This window comes from Apium graveolens, chromosome 9 (genome assembly GCF_009905375.1).
Source record: "Apium graveolens cultivar Ventura chromosome 9, ASM990537v1, whole genome shotgun sequence".
Taxonomy (NCBI): Eukaryota; Viridiplantae; Streptophyta; class Magnoliopsida; order Apiales; family Apiaceae; genus Apium; species Apium graveolens.
In genome coordinates this window covers 155525866-155532844 of record NC_133655.1, presented here as the reverse complement: position 1 = coordinate 155532844, position 6979 = coordinate 155525866, and the positions used below count along the sequence as shown (strand labels likewise).

The 6979-nt window shown below is 38.5% G+C and overlaps 1 non-coding gene across 1 annotated transcript; it reads left to right on the top strand.

The window, feature by feature from the left end:
* The first annotated feature begins 4419 nt into the window (after positions 1-4419).
* LOC141687897 (small nucleolar RNA R71) lies at positions 4420-4526 on the top strand. The gene has a single exon (XR_012561376.1). It is a non-coding gene; the product is annotated as a small nucleolar RNA R71 (small nucleolar RNA).
* Positions 4527-6979: the final 2453 nt, after the last annotated feature.

Genomic DNA, 6979 nt, shown 5'->3' with positions numbered 1-6979 from the left:
ATTATATTGAGACCCTATATGTCTATAGAATTTGAAAACATAACGGTTTAAGCACAAGTTATCCATAAAGATTACATAGGGCAAGTAAAACGGTTAGAGTTACCTACTAATCATGCATAACAAATACATGAACCTATGCTAGCATGGCAAGTTCTAAACCTCTATATTCACTGTCGCTTCAATAGAGATTAACAAACTATCTTATATGTTAGCTACGCACATAAGACGAATAAGCACAACCAATACTAGAATATCAATCAATCACCACACACTAAGATATCAAAACAAATTAACTATAGAAATCCATAAGTAAATCCGCTAGAATCCCATGACAATGATTAGTTCATAATCAAACTCATCGTCACCATGGGTTCCAATTAAAGCATGGTATAAACAAGGTCTTAATAGGATGAATAATAATTAAAGTATGTATAAACGAGATCTAGGTTCAACAAGAACGAAAACGAGCATCCAAAGTTACAACTAATTCAAAGAATCACAAGTTGAAAACAAGATCTTCTTTTTTCGGAGTTGTTTTGTGCTTCTAGATCTTCTCCTTGGTATCCCAATCTTCCCGGATGATGAAAACCCTTTTTTAAGTATATATACGCCCCTAGTGGACCTGGACCCTTAAAATCGTCAAATTCCACTTAAAAAAGGCTTTTTCAGCGAAATTAGCAACCAGCTGTGCCTCAGGCGGGCGCCTCAGCTCCCAAGCGGGCGCCTCAGCTCCCAAGCGGCCGCTTCACATCCCAGGCGGGCGCCTGGAGCCTGTCTGGAAAAAATTCTGATGAATCTTGTTTTGGCCATAACTTGAGTTCTACTCGTCAGAATTAGGCGATTCAACTGCCCACGCGAAGTTAACGAGATTCTCTACAACTTGAAAATGGCCTGGGCTTCCAAATCTGATCACTTTTTATCATATTTCCTTTAAAAGCTCATTTCTTCATTTAACTGATACCTGAAATGCAATAACACAAAAACACATCAAAATACCAACAACTTGAGTCCAAAACACCAATTTAATCTTGTAATAAAGCGTTCCAAGTGGATATAAAATCTACTTATCATACCCCCAAACTTGAATCGATGCTTGTCCTCAAGCATAAACAGACTTAAAACTACAAAACAAACCTAATGCATGAATGCAACTACGTGAATGCAACTAAATGATAATGCAATCAATCCCCTCAGAATAACCATAACCAAATAAATAAGACAATGCCTCTAAGAATGCAATGACTTAAAACATAGTTAGAATACATCCCACAAACCAACTCACAACCCATAAACGTGCGTGTGTGGAATGCTTAATAGATATCTCTCGGTACTAGATCAATAACCATAACTTATATATCATCAAAACAATTAAAAGTTTATAAACAGAATAGACAATAAATGTATTATGACTCACAACACCTTCTTTCTACTAGAGTTATACAAGGATTCACACTATTATTGAACATATTATAACAAAGATGCTTATTTGACCGTGCAATGAATAAGGTCCCAAAAGACTTATGCAATAATACCCATGTAGCGAGCGTTAGGTTAGCGGATCCCAGACTATAAAAGCCTTAGGTCACTAGGAACAAAGTCCCCTAGAACTTAATAACTTGAGTATTAAAGAGGTCACTCTTGATCAATTATGCATAAACACATACTTTTTTTTCTTTTTTTTCCTATAATTTCTAAATGAGTGTGTTTCGCTCCATCTCATTCAACCCTAGACTACTCATAAAAATATGAGCCGGATACTAGCCATTTGACGCCTAGCCTTACAACAACTAGTAATCAAATCCAAGCTTTTCTCCTGTTTTAAAAAAATAGTATTTTTATGTCATTACGAGAATATCACAAATTCTAAATATAACCAAGTGATTAAATCTCAACAACAAACAAGTATGATCATGATCTAGATCAAAAGCAATCCTATAAGACTTTGTGAAAATATTTGTTTCTGGCATGCAAATCAATTCATTAGGACTTAAACATCCCTCTATTTGTCATCACCACACTCAAATCAACATCAACATCAACTTATCAAATATCATAGTTCATCTTAAGGGATCATGCTAAATATGCATGCAAATGCAACTATATGAAATCACATAAAAACAAACAAATATGTCCTAAATGAACAATCATGCAAAAAAATGAATGAACTACAACTAAACATGCAATATGAATTTATATGAATCTATATGGACACACACACTACTAATCCTTACATTATCACCCTCAAACTTAAAATTTTCAATGTCCTCATTGAAGGTAATAATAAGGATTTCGGGCATACCTAGTCATCGGAAAGATCACCCTCCTCGGGTGGAGGATCAGATGGCCAATCAACCTCTTCACCAGTGTCTCGGACAACAGTACCGAAAGCGTATGTCAAATCTTTAGCAAAATGAAGGTGAATATCGTGCATGGCCTCCATACGCCTAGTCAATCTTCTATACTGTGCATCACCAACACTAGTCCTATCAACTACCTGTGGTGCATGAGAAGAACCCTCTGTAGGCACTGGAAGATCCGTCCAACCACTCTCTACATCATCAAAAATATATCCCAACCCCTTATCATGGGGCACTTAAGAATGAATAACTCAAGTGATCTGGCTTTCGGTTGAGCTCCAGTGTGGGAGCTTCTTGAATAAATGGTTCAAAACGCTCCTGAGAAATTTTCAGCTCTGCTAACCCAAGAGAATCGAATGGCAAATCCAACTTCCTCTTCCACGGAGGTGCATTCAAAACCTGCATTTGCTCTACTTTAAAGCACCCCTCTTTAGCTATGGGTAACTTTATTTCCTTGAACATATTAAAAGTGACCTTTTGATCGTGAACCTTCATCAAAAGCTCCCCTTTTTGTACATCGATCATAGTTTGGCCTGTAGCCAAGAATGGTCTTCCCAAGATAATGGGAATCTTCTTATCTTCCTCAAAATCAAGAATTACAAAGTCAGCAGGGAAGAAGAATTTATCCACCTTGACCAAGACATCCTCCACTATACCTCGTGGATAAGCGATGGAACGATCAGCTAGTTGCATTGACATGTATGTTGGTTTCGGATCAGGCAGACCAAGCTTCTTGAAGATAGACAAGGGCATCAGATTGATGCTAGCTTCTAAATCACATAAACACTTGTCGAACGACAAGTTTTTGATGGTGCAAGGAATAGTGAAGCTTCCAGGATCTTTAAGCTTCGGAGGCAACTTCTGTTGCAGCACAGCATTGTATTCCTCCATTAGAGCAACAGTCTAAGTCATCGAGCTTCACTTTCCGAGAGAGAATACCCTTCATAAACCTTGCATAGCTAGGCATCTGTTCAAGAGCTTCAGCGAAAGGTATGTTGATATGGAGTTTCTTGAACACCTCCAAAAACTTCTCAAACTGCTTATCCAGCTTTTTCTTCTGCAGCCTCTTAGGAAAAGGAGGTGGATGATAGATCGGCTTCTCCCCTATATTACCCTCAGGAGGAGTGTATTCCACACTAGTCTTCCTTGATTCCACCTCTGCTTCCTTCTGCACTTCTTCTTCAGCCACAACTGCATTTTCTGAAACTTGAGATTTTTTAGGCTCTCCGTCTTGCTGAATTTGGGGGCTTGTGACCTTTCCAGACCTTAAGGTGATGGCATTCACCTGTTCTTCAACTTCTTTCTTACCTGGATTTGTTTCTGTATCACTTAAAAGCGTTCCTGGTGGTCGATTCAATAATGCATTAGCAATTTTCCCTATTTGGTTCTACAGAGTCTTGATAAAAATAGCATGACTTTGGCATATAAGAGCCTGGTTTTTGCACATAAGCCGCAACTCCTCCAATTCCGATTTTTCATTCGAAGATAGACCTGCATCATGAGTCTGTTGTTGAAGTTGGAGTTGTTGTCTTGGTGCAAATTGTTGTTAAAAACTAGGAGGGTTGAATTGTTTTGCTCCAAACTGCTGGAATGGCTGTTGCATCGCATTCTGATTGTTGTTCCAGCTGAAGTTAAGATGATTCCAGTTGTCAGGATGATAAGTGTCTGGAACTGGTTGCTGCAATCTCTGAAAGTTGCTCACAAACTGAGCTGCGTCACTAGATATAGCGCATTATTCTGTCACATGTGGTCCTGCACACAACTCACAAACACTAATTATCTGCTTAACACCATAGTTAGCCAGAGAATCAATCTTCATAGACAACGCCTTTAGTTGAGCAGTGATAGCCATAGCTGTATCCACTTCAATAACTCCTGCTACCTTGCCCTATGGCAATCTCTGGGTTGGATACTGATATTCATAGCAGCCATCACTTCAATTAGATCATAAGCTTCATCATAGCTCTTAGCCCATAAGGCTCCACCTGATGCTGCATCGAGCATGGGTCTGGACTGTGCTCCCAACCCATTATAAAAACAAGTGATGATCATCCAATTAGGCATTCCATGATGAGGACACTTCCTAAGCATCTCCTTGTAGCGCTCCCAAGCTTCACATAGCGATTTTCCCATTTGCTGCGCAAATTGAGTAATAGCATTCCTGAGTGCAGCTGTCTTCGCCATAGGGAAGAATTTAGTAAGAAATTTCTGAGCAAGATCTTCCCAAGTAGTAATCGAACCAGCTGGTAGAGAGTGTAACCAGCTCTTAGCCTTGTCCCTCAGAGAGAATGGGAACAGTCTTAGCTTCACAGCATCTTCAGAAACACCGTTGAACTTAAAGGTGTCGCAGATCTCAATAAAATCCCTAATGTGCATATTGGGATCTTCAGTTGGAGAACCGCCAAACTGGATTGAATTCTGCACCCATTAAATTATGCCAGGCTTGATCTCGAAGGTATTAGCTGTGATAGCTGGCCAAATAATGCTAGATTGAATGTCATTGATCTTGGGTTGAGAAAAATCCATCAAGGCTTTCATCCGTGTTGCTGGATTTCCCATTGTAATGAGTACCTAAAACACAAACAAATAAATCGTGAAAGTAAAAGAATTTGAGTCAGTGAACTTTAACAACCACTGATGACAAGCACATAAACTAAAAATTAATACCGAGTCCCCGGCAGCGGCGCCAAAAACTTGTTAGGGCGAAAATACGCGCTAATATTCACGCAAGTATACGCGTTTGCATATAGTATAAGATATAAATCAGATTCGTTCCCACAGATACTGGTTTAGGTTAAGTTCAATTTATGCACCTATGCAACAATATATGGTTATCGCTCAATGCTAAGACAAATAACGAATTAGGTTTTTATTAAACTAAGACGTTATACTAAATAACACTAACTAAGAGAATTGAGGTTGAATTACTTATCTAACTTCATTACTACTTTATTCAATAGCCCTTTCGTTCTTAACCTTAGCATGCGATGGTGATGACACTAATCAGATAACACGAAACTGATAAACGCCAATTTTCGTTGCACGAGCAACATTCTACCAGACATCCATAAAAGAGATAGAAGCTAAATATGCACCAATTATATTGAGACCCTATATGTCTATAGAATTTGACAACATAACGGTTTAAGCACAAGTTATCCATAATGATTATATAGGGCAAGTAAAACGGTTAGAGTTACCTACTAATCATGCATAACAAATACATGAACCTATGCTAGCATGGCAAGTTCTAAACCTCTATATTCAATGTCGCTTTAATAGAGATTAACAAACTATCTTATATGTTAGCTACGCACATAAGACGAATAAGCACAACCAATATTAGGATATCAATTAATCACCACACACTAAGATATCGAAACAAATTAACTACAAAAATCCATAAGTAAAACCGCTAGAATTCCATGACAATGATTAGTTCAAATCGAACTCATCGTCACCATGGGTTCCAATGAAAGCATGGTATAAACAAGGTCTTAATAAACTGAATAATAATTAAAGTATGAATAAATGAGATCTAGGTTCAACAAGAACGAAAATGAGCATCCAAAGTTACAACTAATTCAAAGAATCACAAGTTGAAAACAAGATCTTCTTTTTCAGAGTTGTTTTGTGCTTCTAGGTCTTCTCCTTGGTATCCCAATCTTCCCGGATGATGAAAACCCTTTTTTAAGTATATATACGCCCCTAGTGGACCTGGACCCTTAAAATCATCAAATTCCACTAAAAAAGGCTTTTTCAGCGAAATCAGCGACCAGCCGCGCCTCAGGCGGGTGCCTCAGCTCCCAAGTGGGCGACTCAGCTCCCAAGCGGCCGCCCCACATCCCAGGCGGGCGCCTGGAGCCTGTCTGGAAAAAATTCTGATGAATCTTGTTTTGGCCATAACTTGAGTTCTACTCGTCAGAATTAGACGATTCAACTGCCCACGTGAAGCTAACGAGATTCTCTAAAACTCGATAATGGCCTTGGATTCCAAATCTGATCACTTTTTATCATATTTCCTTTAAAAGCTCATTTCTTCATTTAACTGATACCTGAAATGCAATAACACAAAAATACATCAAAATACCAACAACTTGAGTCCAAAACACCAATTTAAGCTTGTAATAAAGCGTTCCAAGTGGATATAAAATCCACTTATCACTTATGCAGAGTAGGTATGAGATGAGTATGATGGGTGAGTTGAGCTACTTTCTTGGACTACAAGTGAGTCAGAAATCAGATGGTATCTTCATTTGTCAAACGAAGTACATCAGAGATCTTCTGAAGAAATATCAGTTAGAAGACTCAACACCTGCTAAGACTCCGATGGTAACTACCACAAAACTTGATCAAGATAAGTTCGGTAAGATGGTGGACATCACTTATTATCGAGGTATGATTGGATCATTACTCTAACTGACTGCGAGTCATCCAGATATAATGTTTGCTACATGCTTGTATGCATGATTGCAAACTGATCCGAAGGAATCTCATATGGTAGCCGCCAAAAGAATTTTTAGATATCTGAAGGGTACACCTAATGTAGGTATCTAGTATCCTAAAGATACGGGCTTTGATCTCATCGGCTACACAGATTCTGATTATGTTGGTTGTAAGAT